The sequence below is a fragment of the Kogia breviceps genome, chromosome 7 (assembly GCF_026419965.1).
Source record: "Kogia breviceps isolate mKogBre1 chromosome 7, mKogBre1 haplotype 1, whole genome shotgun sequence".
NCBI classification, from domain to species: domain Eukaryota; kingdom Metazoa; phylum Chordata; class Mammalia; order Artiodactyla; family Physeteridae; genus Kogia; species Kogia breviceps.
The window spans coordinates 47867311-47887126 of NC_081316.1; the positions used below are offsets into that span (position 1 = coordinate 47867311).

A 19816-nucleotide genomic window follows, 5' to 3' on the forward strand; every position below is an offset into this window, starting at 1 on the left:
AGCATAATGAGCAAAAGGTTACATTTGGAAGCCAGAGATTCCCACCTTTTCTCACCTTTCTTTGTCTGCCTACTGGACATTTATCACCCCAAAATGTGTGGTTCCCTGTCAGTCTGGAGATTCCTGCTCTTCTTTGCCTGCCCAAGGACCCCCATTGTTTACAAGATGTCTGGGTTCCTGCCATTTGGCCCATATCCCCTTTCTCTGCTCATATCTAGTTAACTGCCTGCTTTGACATTTTTATCATAAGAATGTGTGATGGACACATTTTACAAAAATTCACTTACTACAATTTTTGCCATGTTTTGTATTTGTGTCAAATCCCTTCACGTGCACATACTGGCCATGATGTTCTAGGCCCAGACAACTCTTGTCTCGTGCCACCCTTCACATTCTCCTCCTTCCACCTTTTAATTCCAGCTGTTGCTGTGGTGATCATCTGCACACAGCGCAACCTCAGCTGCACTATACCTCTCTCGCTTCTGTCCTGAGGCATCTCTGCTGCTGCAGGATACATGCCCAGAGGAACCCACTTAGCCATTCCGACACATGAGCAAACCTAGAAGTGCGAAGGAGTTAACATCTCATGGGGCCATGCTTAGCCAGTGTGGCATGGGAGATGGTGGATAAATACCCCCTCCTCCATCCACTGGGCAAACTGTTTTGTGGTGCATTCTGTGGCTTCACAGAGGGTCTGAGTGGGATCAAGTGTCAGATGTCACAGTGGTCATCACCTCGGTAATGCATTCGTGAGTTGACATCATCCTTCTTTCTTTCACCCTTCCCACTCCCTCTCTACTATTTCTTGCAATCACTTCCCCAAATAAACAACCTGCATGCAAGCCCTTATCTCAGGTTCTGTTTGGAGGGAAGCTAGGCTAGCCTAGTTTAGTAAGAGAATATAGTATTCACTCACTTAAAACATATTTCATGCCCACCATGGACCTAAGCATGGGTATTTGAATTTTATCAATGATGAAAAATAAATTAAAATATTTACCTAAACTCATCCTCCAAGTCAGCTGTAAAATCAGTTTTTCAGTTATTCAGTCCTGTGGTTGTACCTTAATTTTTTTTAATGATTTTTATTAGGAAAACACTAAATAATGACAACTTATAAGAGCAGACATGTTCAGATCAGCTAATTTATTTGTTCAGTATCTGTGATTCCTGCTTGTACAAAACTGATTTCCCAGGCACAGGTGTAGATGGTTGAACCTGTGAAATTAGTGCATCAGTGTGTTGTCTTCTTTGGACCTTATTTCAACAATACTTACTGGATTAATTTTGAACAGTCTCATTTTTTAACTTTTTATTTTGAAATATATCATATTTACAGAAATTTGCAAGACCAGCTAAAGAACCTTTCACCAAGATTCACAAGTTAATATTTTGACATATATGCTTTATTATTTTCTCTTCATGTACACACACACACACACACACACATATATACGTGACCCATTTACAAAAAAGTTGTACACATAATACCCTTTGACCGCCTAATATTTTAGTGTGCATTTGTTAATAATAACAATATCTTCCTAAAGATGGCAGGGTAGGAGGATGCAGAGTTTGCATCTCCTCACAACTAGGACACCTACTAGGCAGTGGGGGGGGACCTTGGACACCTAAGGGGACAGGAGGGATCCCCACATGACCAGATAGTACATGGGGAGGAAGAAAAGTGTAGGTGGGGTGGGACTAGCACCCTTGAGGGGGGCTGGGGGAGGGCAGAGGTTCCCACGCTTGGAGGGAATCCCACAGCAAGGGGATCAGCAGGGATGGAGAGGGACCTTCAGGGGATCTGAGGGACATGCGGCCAGCATCTCGGCCACCCGCTTTGGCCCTGGCAAGCCAGCTGCTGTCTTGGGCCTGAAACCCCACCCCCAGGACCCCCTCCAGCCACACAACTCCCAGGCCTGAACCCTGCCCCAGCCGGGGTCTCTTCCAGCCACATGGATCCCAGTGGAACTGAGTACCGCCCCTCACAAGGCCCACAGCTGCCCCAGACCCAGCCCTTTAAGACAAACTGGCTCGCTTAGTGGAACAAAAGGGACTTCAGGGTCAGGTAGAGCTGTTTTAGAGTTCATAAAGAACAATCTGAACTTAAGTTACTTAAACTTTAGGGCTTCAATTTCCAAAACTGAATGATGGAAAATTACAATCTACCTTGTGAGGATTAGAGATAATATACACAAAACTCCAAGCAGGCTATTTAACATATAACAGAAACACAAAATGTTTATCATTCACTTCAAAGCAAAAATGGCAAAATGATTTTTAATGACTGAGTGTGGCTTCCTGGTACACTGTCATGAGAACAGTACGAGTTTTTGATTGGACTCAAGATCCATGTCATGGCCCAGGGTCAGTGAGAAATCTCTGTCTTGGGCTCAGTGAGAGAAGCTGAGTCACATTTAATTGTCATCTTCAAATTAAAATTCCTATTTGAAGGAGGGAATGGTAAATGTAGAGAGTATAGTTCCATTAACTCTCCTGAATCTGTGAATCAATCACTAAGTTAAGTCCAAAGAATTGACAACCGTTCCGCCAAAAAAAAGGTATTTTACAAAAATCTGGAACAGTGTTCACCACCCACAGGCAAAGACAGAAGGCAACTAGCTATGGAGAGGAGATGACAATCTTAAAAGAAATAGGTTACTGAAAAAAAAAAATCAGTGTCAAAGGACTAAAGATGAATATTTACTGATGGTTTTGTAACTGGTTCCCACTGTACTACATGCTTAAAGTAGTCGGAAAAATATTTGCAGAAATACTGCTTTTTGGATCAACAGGGCAGCAAGTATCAAAGTGGATAGCTGACGCCAGATGCCTAATTAGCATACCTTTGCTTTTCCTTCAGAATAAATATGTTTATGGCAAATGTTCTCTACTCTTTTTGCCTGGCATTCATAAGGGAGAAGCATAAACAGCAGTTCAACTAAGTCATTACAATTACACCATCAGTTAATATTACAAAAGGCAGTTAAGTCACATTTCCGTGTTAAATGCAATTATTTTTAAAATACACCTTTATTTTATTTTTTGGCTGTGCCGTGTGGCATATGGGATCTTAGTTCCCCAACCCGAGAGTGAACCCATGCCCCCTGCAATGTAAGCATGGAGTCTTAACCACTGGACCACCAGGGAAGTCCCTGCAATTATGTTTCATTACAAATATTACAATAAAGGATACATCTCTCAAAAAATCATGTAATAGGTTATTAATACCATTCTAAATAAATTAACAAAAATTTAAAAAACTGTTTTATTCCTAGTATGGTAAATACTGCTTGATAAAACCTACATAAATAAACTTATCCTTAGGGTACTACCATATGATCCAGCAGTCCCACTCCTGGACATATATGCAGAGAAAACCATAATTAGAAAATGTACCTGCACCCCAATGTTCACTGCAGCACTATTTACAATAGCCGAGACATGGAAGCAACCTAAATGTCCATCAGCAGAGGAATGGATTAAAAAAAAAAAAAAAGATGTGGTACTGGGAATTCCCTGGCAGTCCAGTGGTTAGGGCTCTGCACTTCCACTGCAGGGGGCACGGGTCAATCCCTGGTGGGGGAACTAAATCCCACGAGTTGCACGCTGCAACAACAACGACAACAAAGATGTGGTACATATATACAATGAAATATTACTCAGCCACAAAAAAGAATGAAATAATGCCATTAGCAGCAACATGGACCTAGAGATTATCACACTAAGTGAAGTAAGTCAGAGAAAGACAAATGTCATATGATATCACTCATATGTGGAATCTAATTTTTAAAAATGATACAAGGGCTTCCCTGGTGGCGCAGTGGTTGAGAGTCCGCCTGCCGATGCAGGGGACACGGGTTCGTGCCCCGGTCCGGGAAGATCCCACATGCCGCGGAGCGGCTGGGCCCGTGAGCCATGGCCGCTGAGCCTGCGCGTCCAGAGCCTGTGCTCCACAACGCGGGAGGCCACAACAGTGAGAGGCCCGCGTATCGCAAAAAAAAATTAAAAAAAATTAAAAAAAAAAAAAATTAAAAATGATACAAATGAACTTACTTACAAAACAGAAACATACTTACAGATGTTGAAAACAAATATATGGTTACCAAAGGGAAAACGTGGGTGGGGAGGGCTAAATCTGGAGTTTGGGATTAACATACACACACTGCTATATATAAGATAGATCACCAACAAGGACCTACTGTGTAGCTCAGGGAACTCTACTCAATAGTCGGTGATAATCTATATGAGAAAAGAATCTGAAAAAGAATTAATATATGTATATGTATAACTGGATCACTTTGCTGTACACCTGAAACTAACACATTTTATTTTTTTAAACATCTTTATGGTAGTATAATTGCTTTACAATGGTGTGTTAGTTTCTGCTTTATAACAAAGTAAATCAGTTATACATATATCCCCATATCTCTTCCCTCTTGCGTCTCCCTCCCTCCCTATCCCACCCCTCTAGGTGGTCACAAAGCACGGAGCTGATCTCCCTGTGCTATGCGGCTGCTTCCCACTAGCTATCTATTTTACGTTTGGTAGTGTATATATGTACATGCCACTATCTCACTTTGTCCCAGCTTACCCTTCCCCCTCCCCATATCCTCAAGTTCATTCTCTAGTAGGTCTGTAACACAACATTTTAAATCAACTATAATCCAATAAAAATTTTTAAAAAATTATCCTTAGGGTCCTCACTAATTCTAAGACTATGTGCATATAATATTGAATCAAATGTTTTGAGAATGGATGAGTCAGCTCCTGGGACAGGACTAAGGGAGACAGTGTGACAAAGAATGCTCAAGGCAGAAGGAGAGGGGTCGGGGCAAAGCACCAGGTCCTGGGTGTGGCTCTCAGGGTCTCAGGACCCGAGAGCAGTGTTTCGGATACAGAAAGCTCAGTGTTGGGGCATCCCCATCTGCCAGGAGGTTCACTTCTTCCTCTCACAATCTGTGTCAGACCCTCCTGCTACAGTACGCGATCTTGCCCCAGTTCGCACTTCCATAGCGGGTCCGATTTCTGGGGAAGTCAATCAGGCTCACCGAGATTCTCGGTTAAGAGTCCGCACGGGCTGGGGCTGATTCTTCCCAGACCCCCTGGATCCTGGTCTGGGATTCTTCCCAGACCCCCCAGATCACGGCGCCCTAACCCTTCCTCTTGCTGTTCTCGGGGGCGGGGAGGGGGTGGACGGAGCCGGGAGTGAGGGATCAGGAGGGAAACGGCATCTGTGGAGGAAGAGCTAAGGGACCACCTGGCCGGAGCTGAGGACCCCGGGGAAAGCCTCTTCTACCCCGACCCTTCCGCCACCTGGACCCGGGCCCGGCCCTCCCCCGTGTCCCGCCCCCTCCTCTCGCCCACCCCTAAAGTCGCGGCCTCTCTCTGTCCCGCTGCCCCTTTCCCCTCTTCTCGACCCCCCCCCTCACCCTCTCCTCCCCTCCCGGCCACGTAGACCTCGGTCCCGGCACCAGCGCGGGGGTGGAGAGATGCTCCCACTCTCTGCAGTGTTTCAACACTGCGTCCCAGCCGGTGGCAGGGAGTCCTGGTATTTCACCAGGAGCCTGAACACCTGCGCGGCTACTACAACCAGAACGAAGCCTGTGAGCGACCCGTGCCTGGTTCCAGATCATGATCCCCATCCCCACAGATGGACCGCGGTCGCCCCGAGCTTCGCTGGGAGGCTGCGGCACCCGCCCGCTCCGCCCCTTCCACCCGGAAGGCGCCCTCGGCTTCTTTCACCCGGTTTCATTTTCAGTTTAGGCCAGCAGTCCCCAACTTTTTTGCACCAGGAACTGGTTTTGTGTAAGACAAATTTTCGTTGGGGTGCGGGGGAGCGCGGATGGTTCCGGTGGTAATGGGAGCGATGGGGAGCAGCAGATGAAGCTTCGCTAGCCCGCTGCTCACCTCCTGCTGAGCGGCCCTGTTACTAACAAGCCGGGGACCGGGACCGGTCAGCGGCCCAGGGCTTGCGGACCCCTGGTTTAGGCTATAATCACCGCGCGGAGGTCCGGGAGAGGCTGGCTTTGGAGCGGGACTAAGTGGGCAGGGCTTAACGTGGGCGTGGTTGTGTGGGCGTGGCTGGTAGGGGCGGGGCCAGGGTCTCCGACACTTGAGCGGTTTGGTGGATGCCATCCGGCCGGTGTTGTGCGCCTCCTCCGCTTGATACAGTGAATAGGATGCCTCTGACGGCGCCGGTTACTTCGCCCTGAACGGCGGCGCGGTCTGGGCTCGCGGAGGGCAGGGCGGCTCACATCACCCGCGCGAGCGGGAGGCAGCCGGTGAGGCGGAACGCCACAGGAACTCCTTGGAGCGGGAGTGCGTGGAGTGGTACCCCAGACATCTGGAGAACCTGACAGGACGGAAGGCGCTGAAGCTGATCTCCCCGACCTCCCCTTCGGCTGGGGCTAGTTTCCCACAAGAGGGAAAAGTGGAATCAGCGTCAAAATACCGTCCCTCCTAATGCTCTGCAGAAGTCCACCTAGATTTTCATCTTCTGTACTAGAGAGTGACTGGCCCAGAAGGCCCGGATTTCTTTCTTTTTTTTTTTTCTATTTTTAATTATCATAGATTAAAATTGACTCTTTTTGATGTACAATTTCATAAATTTTAACAAATGCATAGATTCGTAACCATCACTATAATCCAATATATAAATAGAACAGTTTAGTCACCCCCAAAACACTCTCTCAGGCTTCCCTTTTGTATTCACATCCTCCCCCCCACTCCAACTCCTGGCAACCACTAATCTGTTCTCCACCACTACGGTTCTGTCTTTTTGAGACTGCTACATAAACCAAATAATACAATATAATTTTTAACGTTGGTTTCCTTAAAGGACTGTTAAGGAACACAGTCTCTCGCAATGGAGGGGGAGACGATCCCTGAAACGACTGATCAGTGGTTCCCTTTGACCCCGGCAGCTGTCTTGTGAACCACAACTTTGTCTCTCAAGCCCTTGTTCTTCGCCTGAGAACATCCTTGGAGGCCTGATTCCAGCATTTCTAAGTCATTCACCCTCTACCCAGGTCAGGAGCAGCAGTCTGTGTTCTCCTTCTTAGAGACTTGGAGCCTCCTACCACAGTCTCTCACCCTGATTTTAGAACTTTCCAAGGAGTAGATTATCCCAGATTCCCCAGTCCAGGCTGATGTCTGGGGTTTCTGCTCCCTCCTTCTAAACCAGTTGTCCTGTCCATTCTCAGGATGGGCACGAGTGCTGCTTCAGTGGCCTGTGAAGGTAACCCAAAGTGTGAATTTTCTGAGTCTTCCTCCTCAGAATCCCCAAAGATGCACGTAGCCCACCACCTTATCTCTGCCCATGGGGTCACCCTGAGATGCTGGGCCCTGGGCTTCTACCCTGCAGATATCGCTCTGATCTGGCAGTGTGACAGGAAGGTCCAGATCCAGGACATGGAACTTGCGGAGACAAGGGCTTTCCAGAAGTGGGTGGCTATGGGCATGCCTTTAGGAGAGGAGCTGAGATACATCTGCTTAGTGCAACAAGCCCATCACCCTGAGATGGTGTAAGGAGGGGGCTAAGAGGTGGAGCTTCTCAGAGAAAGCAGAAGCCCTTCTGGACACCTTCAGCAAGGTCAGGGCTCAAGCCTGAGGTCTGAGCCCCTCATCTCACCATCCCCACCATGGGCATCTTTGTTGGTCTGGTTCTTTTTGTGCTCCCTCCTGTGATGACTAGAACTGTGATGTGAAGGAAGAAGCAGGTCAGGTAGGGAAGGGAGGGAGGGGATCCGAGTTTTCTTATCCCATTGGAGGGTTTTAAGCCTTAGGTAGAAGTTGGCCCTGCCTCATTAATGGGAAATATTATCCACACACAGGTACTTGCCCAGTCTGGAGCTAACTGCTAACCCTTACTTTTTTGTAAAGCACTTGTGAGATGAAAGACAGAATTTTCGCCTTGATAATTATGATGTGCGAACCTGATTCCTGACACTCAACGATCGGAGGGGAAGGTCCCTGCTGAGGACAGACGTCCAGGAGGGCATTTGGTCCAATTCTTCTACATCCCCTTTCTTCATGTTTCCCCGTCCTGCCCTGAGTCTTCAGTCACAGTTCTAGGAACTTTGTAGTCCAGGACTAGGGGGTTTGTCTAGGATCTCATGGTCCAGTCTTCTCCGTGGCCTCTCACGTGATGTTTTCTTCCCACAGCCAAAAAAAGGAGGGAGCTCTGCTCAGGCTGCACCTAAGTTTGGGTGCGGATGGGGGTTGATCCCTGAGAACCTTGGGAGAGTGTAGGCAGGAGCCCATGTCCGGGACCTCACCCAGCCCATAATTTCTCCCTTAGTCACATCTCTGGGCTTTGACCAAATCCTGTTTTTTATTCTACCCCAGTCAGTGAAAATGGTCAGTGCTCTGATGTGTCTTTCACGGATCCTAAAGGTGAGACCCTGGGGGCCTGGAGTGAGGGAGGGGTTGGAGCAGAGGGGATATAACAGGGTTACAGAGATTCTCTGAGTGGGACATTTTGAGCATGCGTGGACTGTTGAGAACGTCAACAGTTAGTGACTGGCCTGAATTTGTTCGCTATTTTTTCTTCTGTGGTGTGAGACAGCTGCCTCTGTGTGAGACTAGTGATGCATAATTTGTTCACTCTCTTGCCATGTGACATCAAGGTCCCCTGACCTCATTTTTCGCAGCTGGTATCTGAATGTGTCTGTGTTCCTATTAGCATAACGTGAGGAGGTTGGGAGACTGGCCCACCCCTGCCCACCAGGACCCCCTCTCCACATGACCTGTGTTCTCTTCCCTGGTCAGCTTTCCTGTTCCATCAGAGGCAGGGCTGGGCCATCTCCATCCCTGACTTGACCCCATGTTGTACTGAGTAATAATGTTTTACTTCTTTATGGAAAATAAAAAACCAGATATGAATTTCTTGTTTCTAATTTGTGTCCTGTGGGGTTGATGGGTTAATAAAGGAGAAGATTCCTAAAGTTTGAGGCAGGAAATAAACGGAAGCACTGAGAACCTTCCAGCAGGCATGTGTTTGCTGTTGGGGGCCGGGGTGGGCCGGGGAAGACTGAGGAGCGAGCGTGGACGGGGCATGTGCTCAGTGCATCCTGGCCTTGGGTGTGTTCACTCTTCAGCTGGGTCATCTTCTCTGCTCCTTTGTCCTTGTCCCTTTGGTAGAGCCTTGTCCCCACCAGCACCTCTGATCACAGGGACTCGGACATCACCTTGTTCCCGTCCTGTTTCTAGGACCATGGGCAGTGAGGGCTTCATGTAGCCGGGTCAGCCTAGGTTCAGGCCTGGGTCCAGCCCTCAGCTCCCATCTTTTGTGTGTTTATGTTTTGCCTCTGTGGTGTTGTTTTGGATTATGCCTGTTCTTTTTTGTGTTTAGAGTTCTGGTCTCATTCTCCTTGGCATGTCCCCTCTTTCTGACAGCAGCAGGAGTCATTTTGCCTGTCATTGTCCCCACAAGTCTCAGGGAAGCCCCTGCACACAGGAGTCTCTGTGGTATTGAGATGAATTTTCAGACTCATCCAGCTCTTGCCCTTTTTCTAAGGGTGTTTCCTGGATTATTCTTCCCATACTTTACCAATATTTTTTTTAAGAACCAGATCCTGGAATGAGCAAAGAAGAGGGATCTGGTAGTTTCTCATCTTAACTAAATTCCTGTTGGGTTTCTAGCTTCTCTGCAACCTGCCCCTTCTCTCTGCCCTTAGCTCTCATAATCGGAGTGCAGGCTCCAATGCAAACTCATGGATTTATAGAGTCTAATTCAACTCACAGTTGCTTAGAAAATGGGACCTACAAGCCTAGGCTCATCGTTTCTGCAGAGAGAAACTGAATTGTGTGCTGTAGTATGCAGGAGGGTTGGTGTGAGAGGGGGGAGCTTGGTGGAGGGACGGGAAGGCAGTACTTGTGAGGAAAGTACAGGTGGCACTGATGTGAGTGTTAGTGGCTCCTGTGCTGCAGCTGCCATGCAACAGCATTTGGCCTAAGGTTCCATTAATAAAGATACTGTCTCTAGAATGGGGAGGTGCTCTACACTGATCATTCACTCGACTGATATTTGTTGTGTGTCAGATATATGACAGTATTTTTACATCTAGGAAACCTCGGTGAACTAAAATCAAGCAAACACTGCTGGCCCTATGGAGCATATGTTCTGTTGGTAAGAGGGAGACTGTATACTATAGGCATAGTAAATGAGGGAAGTGTTTATGTTAGAGGTTGGTTAGAGCTTTGAGGAAAGTGATTCAGAGTATACATGTGAGGGGGAGGGCAGATGGCTATTTCAGTGGTGCGGTCAATGCCGGCCTCATTGAGAAGGTGACCTTTGAGAAAAGAGTTGAAGGACATGAGAATCGTCTAAGAGGATATCTGGGGGAAGTTCTTTCCAGACAAGAAAAGCCACCAGTGCAAATGCACTAGGCAGGAGTCCTCCTATGTGTTCAAGGAAGAGTGAGGAGGCCGGTGTGGCCAGAGCAGAGAGGAATTGACATGAGGTCTGATCATGTCAGACCTGCCTAGATCATGTAAGGCCTCAAGGATACTGGAAAGATTTTGACTTTTCTCTGAGTAAGATGTGAAGTTTTAAGATAGTTTTGAACAGAAGACAGACCTGGTATGACTTCTCTTTAAAAGCATTAGTCTGGCGGCTGTGCAGAATTGACAGGTAAAGGGCGAGTGGCCAGAGGAAACTGTAGGAAACTAATGCAGTGTCCAGGCTAGAGGTGTCAGTTGATTGTCTGGAATGTGAGCAGGGAAAATAATAGAAAGTGACTGGACGCTGGCTATATTTAAAGATGGACTCTACAGCATTTCCTAATGGATTAAATCGGGGTTATGAGAAAGAAGAATCAAGGAGGACATTCAAAATTTTAGACAGTGCAGGTAGAAATACGGAGGGACTTTGGTGGAAATGGGGATGACTCCGGATGAAGCACGTTTGAGGAGGTGACATCATAGGCATCTAATTTAGGAAAGTTGAAACTGAGATATCTATTAGAAAAAACAAGCGAGGTTAGCAGTTGGATATATGAGTCTAGAGTTCAGGCAGACATCCTGGCTGGAGAAATGGGAGGTGATGCCATATAAATGACACTTAAAGCCTTGAGAACAGATGAGGTTGCCAAGGGAGTGATGACTATAGAAGAGAAAGAAACAGACCTGAACCCTGGAACTCTTCCCCTCCACAACGCCCCCCACCCCAGCCCCTCAAGTGATCTGATCAGACCACACAGCGAGAAGAGACTACACAGTTCTGACATGGCATCTAGAGGAGTCTCCTAGATGCATCTAGGAGTGACCAGGGAGTCCCAAACTTTATTGTGCTCGGGAATCACCTGGAATCTCATTAAGATCTAGACAGTTTGGAGCAGAGCATGAGATCCTGAATTTATAATAAGGTTTGTGCTGATGCTGCTAGTTGTCTTTGGTAGCAAGAGAGGCAGTAGTGTCATCCAGTTGCTGGGAGCAGCAGGGAGAGCAGTCCTAGCACCAGGGTCCAGTTCAGCATCACACAAGTCAGTGGTGTGGACAGTGGCATCTGGGCTGGATTCCCGCATGGCTGTGCATCAGCCTCGCACGTAGGGCTTCTTAAGTAAAGTGATCCTGACGCCATGCCCTACATTCTAAGCTCATGGGTCTGGGGAGAGGCCTGAGTATTTTGTAATAAACCCACACGCAATCCAGCCAGATTGGAACCACTGAGGTCAGAGAGCAGAGAGCGCTCAGGGCAGGGGAGGGGTCTTAAATCTACATTTAAATGTTTTTTCCTGGGAAGGAAAAAAAGGTAAGACACATGATAGGCGATACATGTTGTTTTTTCTACCATGGCATAGAGGCAGGTGGAAGCTTTAGGAAATAGTTATCAGTTCAGCATAAAGAAAATCTCTTGGGTTGCTAAGAGCTTAGATCTAAAATGTGCTCACCACAAAAAAGAAATGGTAATAATGTAATGTGATGCAGGTGTTAGCTAGTGCTACGGTGGTAATCATTTTGCAAAATATAAGTGTATCAAAGCAACAGGTTATACATCTTAAATTCACACAATTTTATAGCTCAATAAAGCTGGGGAAAAAAGTCTCTGAATCCTTGCTCTCTGGGACTATTCCCTACATGGATTTCTCACTTCTTGGTGTGAACAACGGATTCCAAGTGGTTCTAATTGAAATATAAATGAATATATATGAATTTATGTATATGAATTTGAGCCTGTCCTTGTTTTATTCCAGGGAAAGCCGTACAACAGGCTTGAGGCTATACAGCTAAGAAGAGGATCCAAAATCCCACCCTAGGTCAGGTCCCACAAAGGCACCACTGCCCCTGCTGTTAGGCCCAGATGCCACTGTTCACACCACTGACTCCCGTGATGCTGAACACTGGACCCTGGTGCTAGGACTGCTCCCAGCAACTGGATGACTCTACTGCCATTCATGCTGTCTGTGCCAAATGCATTCTGCACTGTCCCAATCTATCTGTCATCAAGTCCCCAGTCAGAGACTGGCATGTGGTCACCTGACCCGTAGAGCTTCATGTCCTGTCCATCTGTGAGAATGTTTGGGAAAGTGAGCTTTCCTCTCTTACGGAGCGGGGTACCTGGTAGGAGGTAGTCTGCCTCCTACCAAGACTCTTTAAGTATGGACTTCTAATGTGGGAAGAGGGTACAGGTTCTGGGGGTGAGAGATGGAAAAAAAAATGACAAATTTCTATGTTTGGATCAGTGGTCTGAGACTAGAACTTGATCTGGTATGCTGTAGTTACTCAGGTTTGGTTGGATGAATGAGTGACTAATAAATGGCATCTCTGAACTTATTCCCTTGATGGTCTGTTATGGGGGTCCCCCTTTGGCTTCTCACAAATAAGTGGAAAGGCACTGTTGAATGATTAAATGATTACTCAAAATCTTCTCCTGCACTCTGTCTCTTGTTAGGATTAAAAAACTAAGATCTGTAAGACTTCAGAAGATCTATCTATCTATTCTATCTATCTGTCTACCTACCTACCTATCTACTGACATTTTATATAAAATTTTCTATTTCTTTTTACATGAACATATTTCTGAGGAGAATATAACATTTATCAACTTTTTTTTTTGCGGTACGTGGGCCTCTCACTGTCGTGGCCTCTCCCGTTGCGGAGCACAGGCTCCGGACGCGCAGGCTCAGCGGACATGGCTCGCGGGCCCAGCCGCTCTGCGGTATGTGGGATCTTCCCAGACCAGGGCACGAACCTGTGTCCCCTGCATCGGCAGGCGGACTCTCAACCACTGCACCCCCAGGGAAGCCCAACATCTATCAACTTTTATGTGACCCCAGTAAAAGTATAAAACAACATCCTAGTTTAGACACTATGCTGCTCAATCTCTGGTCCATGGAGAGCTAACAAACAACCTTTTTAGCAGATCCAATGACATGATATAAATGCTCATCTTTTTCTTGGCAGTTATCGATCTGGGACAAATAAGGTAGAGGTTTACTTGCTTACACTCACTTTCAATTTCTGTATGTATCTTATTGTGGGCAGATAATAAACAGTTCACAAACCAGCACTGGCTAAGAGAACACAGAGAGTAGCATTGGTTTAGGTGGACTTGTATTCCAGCACCTATCCTGGTGCCAGATAAATAGCAGAAATGAAAAAAAAAAGTTAATGGGTTTCCATTTCCAATTACATGATAGGCTTTAAAGTTGTCTCTTCCACTAAAAGTGACTAAAAGTAATAGATAAAATATAAAAGCATCCAAAAGAATACTAAAACAATCAAGAGAATAATCATTTAGGCCACAAATATCAATGTGGCAATAATCCAGAGAGAAAAGTTGTTTTTATCCTTGCAGCATTTGCCAAATCTGGAAAAACCTTAGCTTTGATTTTCTCAGGTTCATGAGCTGTAACAGACAGGAAATGATGCCCAGGGCTTAATCACAGGGGGAATATATGAGACACCTCTCCCTGAAAATCGGGGGATCCAAGATTCATATCCTCAGAGTAAGGGTGAAACAAAACAAAATCTGCTCTATCCTCTGATATAAGAGTATTCCTAAGGAAATTTGCCTTTGAGGCAGCAAAAAAAAAAAAAAAAAAAAAAGGAGCAAACAACTGTTTTTGAGAATTCCAACCATGAGCAAGCCCTCCTATGATTTTTTTTTTTTTTTCGGTACGCGGGCCTCTCACTGTTGTGGTCTCTCCCGTTGCGGAGCACAGGCTCCGGACGCGCAGGCTCAGTGGCCATGGCTCACGGGCCCAGCCGCTCCGCGGCATGTGGGATCCTCCCGGACCGGGGCACGAACACGTGTCCCCTGCATCGGCAGGCGGAGTCTCAACCACTGCGCCACCAGGGAAGCCCCCTCCTATGATTTGCAATCTAAATCTACTTTACTATTTTGGCCAAATAACCTCAAACCTTGATTTTACATTATAATGGCCCTGGCTTTGTGATGACCCCAAAATTGAAAGGAAGAAACAAAAATCTCTAGAGAAATCTATATTTAACCTAAGTGTCAAAGAATTTACACAAATAATTGCACCAGGAGAAACAACAAGAAATGTATGGAGAACAAATGGAGAAAAAGACTATGAGAACCAGTATAATGAAATAAAATTTATAATTTAAGGCAGGACAAGAAAAAATTAAACATAAAATTCTCTCCATGTGTTTATTTGGGCCTTCTCCCTCCCTAATATACAGTGTGCATCTGCGTTACACATTAACCAGCACACCTCAAAGTTGGGAGTGTCTGCTCGGTGGTAAAGATCAATTTTTTTTTTCTGACGCTAGCAATGTAACTTCTTAAAAGAATAGTGTTATTTCCCAGCTCTGTAGGGGATCATGGTGACTTGCTGTTCGCTTTGTACATGTTTACCTGAACTATGTACCCTTGGTGAACTTTATGTAAAATATCAGTATATCATTTTGATGTATGATCCTTTGTCTCAAAAATGTATATGACTGTATCTTCGACTTCTAACAGGAAGAACAGTTCTCGGAGCTTTCTGAGAATTTGCTTCCCAGGTTATAATATTCATTTTGGCTCAAATAAAATTCCCTTTTTCTTCTTAACTTGATAGTTAATTGAATTTTCATTGATAAGTAGAAAGAATAGGTAGTAAAAAAGAAGCTAATAAAACTTCAATATTGGAATTAGGAAACATAGAACACAGCATAACCAGGATTTAATATAAATATATTGTATAATGTAAATATATATTATACATGATACAAGGAAAAAAAGCACAAAATTGAAAATGCCTGCAGGAAAAAAAATGGCAAGAGCAACTGCTAAGAAACTAACTCAAACATATAGTGAAAAATCATTACATAAATAACTTTAAATTTATAGTAGAATATATCTACTTAATAGAAAGAAAATTGGAGGAAATACATGAGAAACAGAAAACAAAAAGTAAAATGGCATCATAAATCCAACTGTATCAGTATAAACATTTAATGTAAATGCTTAAATAAGTCAATCAAAGAGCAGAAGGTTGACTGAAAACAAAACAAGATTCAACTATCCTGTCTACAGTAGACACACTTGAGATTCAATTAAAAATAAATAAAAATTAAAGGGATGGAAAAAGATACCTCAGGCAAAGGGCAACCATATGACAATTGAGGTGGCCACACTAATACTGGACAAAAGAAACTTTAAAAAAATACAGAGATAAACAGAAAAATTTTATAATGATACAAGATAAAACAAATGATAATGATCAAAAAGATAAAGCAATTATAAACATATGCACTTAATAACTGAGCACCAAATATATGAAAACAAAAATGACATAAAATTTTGTTTGAAAATTAGATTCAGCTCCTAAAAAAAGAGGTCTGAAAGCCACCCATACAGTCTTCTTCCTTACTATTGGGCAAGAAACTACCTAAGCAATCCTTTACAGAAGCTTAAAGATTTAGAATGGCAATATTCCATCCACCTGCACTCAAGGTAGTGCTTAGTAGAAACAAGTGGTCTTGGAGTCCAAGAGAATCAACCCAAGCTCTGCAGCGATAAGCTGTGTGACTTGCAGCAAGTAACTCAGCCTCTTAGTTATCTATATAATGAGGATCATAAACGTTAACCCCCAGGGAGTGTTGTGATTGTAAAATGGGATAATTCACGTGGGAAACGTATGTGGGCCAGCTTAGATGGCCACACAGCAGTGTCAATAAGTTCACCTTATCTGTGCTCCCCTTCTCCTTAGGGCAACCCTATGCATGAACTCTCCCTGTGAAAGGAACTTCTTTCCTACCCTATGGTGTAAAACTCTTATTTGAGCCCCAGCAAAGATAAAAAAAGTCTGTATATCATTCTGAACAATGAGCCCACATGTATTATACAAAGTTACTTTATCTATTTGGTTACTCATTTATTTTCTGTTCCCTCCATATGGTTCCACCATGAGGAATTAAACTTTGTATGTTGTCTTCTTTATCCCCAGCAACTACTCAGGGCCTAGCACTTGGCAAAATATTTGTTGGATGTCTGAAGATGCTTGAAGAGTATGAGAAAAATCCCCTTAGCTTTTTCTTCTCTGGTTTATAGTGTCCCATCACTTCACACTTTTCCATAAAGAACTTTTATTCCAGCTCTTTAATCGTGTTTTCCAAATGACTCAGCAATTTTGGCAATTATGAAAGCAGAATACTAACATAAGACAAAATCATTTATTCTCATGCATTATAACACACAGGAATAAACTTAATTCTTGGGCTTCCCTGGTGGCACAGTGGTTAAGAATCTGCCTGCCAATGCAGGGGACACAGGTTCGAGCCCTGGGCCAGGAAGATCCCACATGCCGCGGAGCAACTAAGCCCGTGCACCACAACTACTGAGCCTGCGCTCTAGAGTCCGTGAGCCACAACTACTGAACCCGCATACCACAACTACTGAAGCCCACACACCCAGAGCCCGTGCCCCTCAACAAGAGAAGCCACCGCAATGAGAAGGCCACTCACCGCAATGAGGAGTAGCTCCCGCTCGCCACAACTAGAGAAAGCCCGCATGCAGCAACAAAGACCCAACACAGCCAAAAATAAATAAAATACATTTTTAAAAAAACAACTGTAACTCAGAATTTATTGCAGACAAAGTGTCTATACCCTGAAAACTCAAAGAGATACATGGTTAAGTGGAAATGAAAAGGAACTTTGTAGTCAGTCTTACTGATTTGCTTTACAGATTGAGAATTAGAGAACAAAGCTGCCTGTGCTACTATGAATTAATCACCTTAATATCACATGAATCCTTCTCAATAAATGAATAGCAGGACTTGCCTGTTTATTTGTATGGGGTGGTCTAGTCAAGGTTTCCTGTGTTCTGACCCAAACAGTAGTACTGACTTAAAACCAAAGATGGTGCCACATAGAGTTGGCACATTTGCCATTTTAATCTCCTGGGTAAGAATACCTTGAACCATTTCCTTTCCAGTACTCAAGTAAAAGGACAGTATTGTCAGGCCTTTAAACAACAACAAAGAAGAATGTTGTGGTAGCAAGTATGGCAACAAAAAAATAATAGTTTCTTCTTATTTCTTAGGACATAAAAACCTGAGAGAATGTGGATAAGTGGTAGTTCAAGGGATAAAATTAAATAAGCAAACTCTTACCACATGATCCAGCAATCAAGCTGTGTAATATTTACCTAAAGAGTTGAAAACTTATACCCACACGAAAACCTGCACGTGGATATTTTTGGAAGCTTTACTCATATTCATAATTGCCAAAACTTAGAAGCAACCAAGATACCCTTCAGTAGGTAAATGGATAAATGAACTGCGGTACATCCAGAGAGTGGAATATTATTCTGTGCTAAAAAGAAATCAAGCCATGAAAAGACAGGGAGGAATCTTTTTATTTTTTTCTTCCTGATTCAGTATTTGTACGCTGTATGTTTTTAGGAATTTATCCATTTTTTCCTAGGTCATCCAATTTGTTGGCATCTGTTTGTTCACAGTAGTCTCTCTTTATTTATAAATTTGTTTATTATTTTATATTTATTTTTGGTTGCATTGGGTCTTTGTTGCTGCACGTGGGCTTTCTCTAGCTGCGGTGAGCAGGGATGACTGTTGTGGTGTACAGGCTTCTCACTGCAGTGGCTTCTCTTGTTGTGGAGCATGGGCTTTAGGCACGCAGGCTCAGTAGTCGTGGCTCGCAGGCTGTAGAGCACAGGCTCAGTAGTTGTGGCACACGAGCTTTGTCGCTCCGTGGCACGTGGGATCTTCCTGGACCAGGGCTCGAACCCGTGACCCCGGCATTGGCAGGTAGATTCTTAACCACTGTGCCACCAGGGAAGTCCCAACATGGAGGAATCTTAAATGCATATTACTAAGTGAAAGAAGCCAATCTGAAAAGGCTACATACTGTATGATTATGACTATGTGACATTCTGGAAAAGGCAAAACTCTAGGGACAATACAAAGATCAGTGATTGCCAGAGGTTGGGAGTGGGCGTGGAGGGGTGGGGTGGAAGGGATGACTAGGTGGATCACAGAGAATTTTTATGGTAGTGACCCTACTCTGTATGAAACTACAATGGTGGATACACATCATTATACATTTGTCCAAACCCACAAAAGGTACAACACTAAGAGTGAACCCTAATGTAAACCGTGGACTCTGGGTGATTATGATGTGTCAATGTAGGTTCATCAGTTGTAACAAATGTACCACTCTGATGGAGGATACTGATAATGGGGGAGGCTATGTATGTGTGAGGGCAGGGGAATATAGAAAATCTCTGTATCTTCCTCTCAATTTTGCCATGAACCTAAAATGGCTGTAAAATATAAAATCTATTTTAAAAAATAGACAACTTGTTTACAGAATGTACAAAGATTTAATGGACTACTATTGAGCAATATAAAGGAAGGAACTACTGACACACGCAATAATACTGAAGAGTCTCAAATGCATTACGTTAAGGAAAAGGAGCCACATTGAAAGGCTACCTACTACTCAGTTTCATTTATGACATTCCAGAAAAGCAAACTATAGCAACAGAAAAAAGATCAGTGGTTGTCGAGAGCTGGGACTGGTAGGAGAAGCTGTGTCCAAAGAGGCGTGAGGAAAATTTTGGGAAAGATGGAACCTGACCACAAGACCTGGTTTGTAGATCCTGGAGTGGCATTGGCATCGCTGTACCACCAGAATCAGTGAACTGAATTAACTGAACTAACTAAATTTCATTAGGCTTAAGGCATGCAAATGAACATGGTGAACTGAACACATAAGACTGCTATCTGCTCTGGGAACTGTAAACGTATGCCTGTATTTCTTGTGCATTAATAAATTTGATTGACTGACTGACTTTGGATTTCTAGTTTTCACACCACCACCCTCTGTTTTCAGATACGAAATTTATACAGATTAAGTTAGGCTATAATAGCGGTAGAAGATAATACATACCAGGTTGGAGGGGGCTCATATTTTAGCACTGATCACCTATTTGGCAGCACCATTCAGGAGATACTAGTCTCATGGCTTACACAATATCAAGATGACCAGACAAATAGACGAACCAAAGTTACTATGTACTGTTGCAATTTTATCATGGTTCTATAGGCCCAGATTTAATCTCAAGTATAATGTCAAATAACTGAAATATAACTATAATACTTCCTGCTCTGCATTGAGGAGAAGGAGAAGTGACAGGGATGGGGAGAAGACAATATACTTTGCTTAGATAATTATTGGGAATGGAGCTAGGTTTAGATGAATGAGACAAAAATGAAAAAATAATTAACTACACATGAGGGAAAACCTAAAAATTCAAAAGTACTTTTCATTTGTAATTTTGGCATAACAATAGTTTCTTCCAAATATCTTTTAAATTTAATAAGTTGTCTACAAT

At 44.1% G+C, this 19816-nt stretch overlaps 1 protein-coding gene across 1 annotated transcript in view; it reads right to left on the reverse strand.

Annotated features, from left to right (window-relative positions):
* PIWIL4 (piwi like RNA-mediated gene silencing 4) overlaps positions 1 to 19816 on the reverse strand; it is a 77820-nt gene that overhangs the window by 45762 nt on the left and 12242 nt on the right. The gene's annotated exons all lie outside the window — the stretch shown is intronic.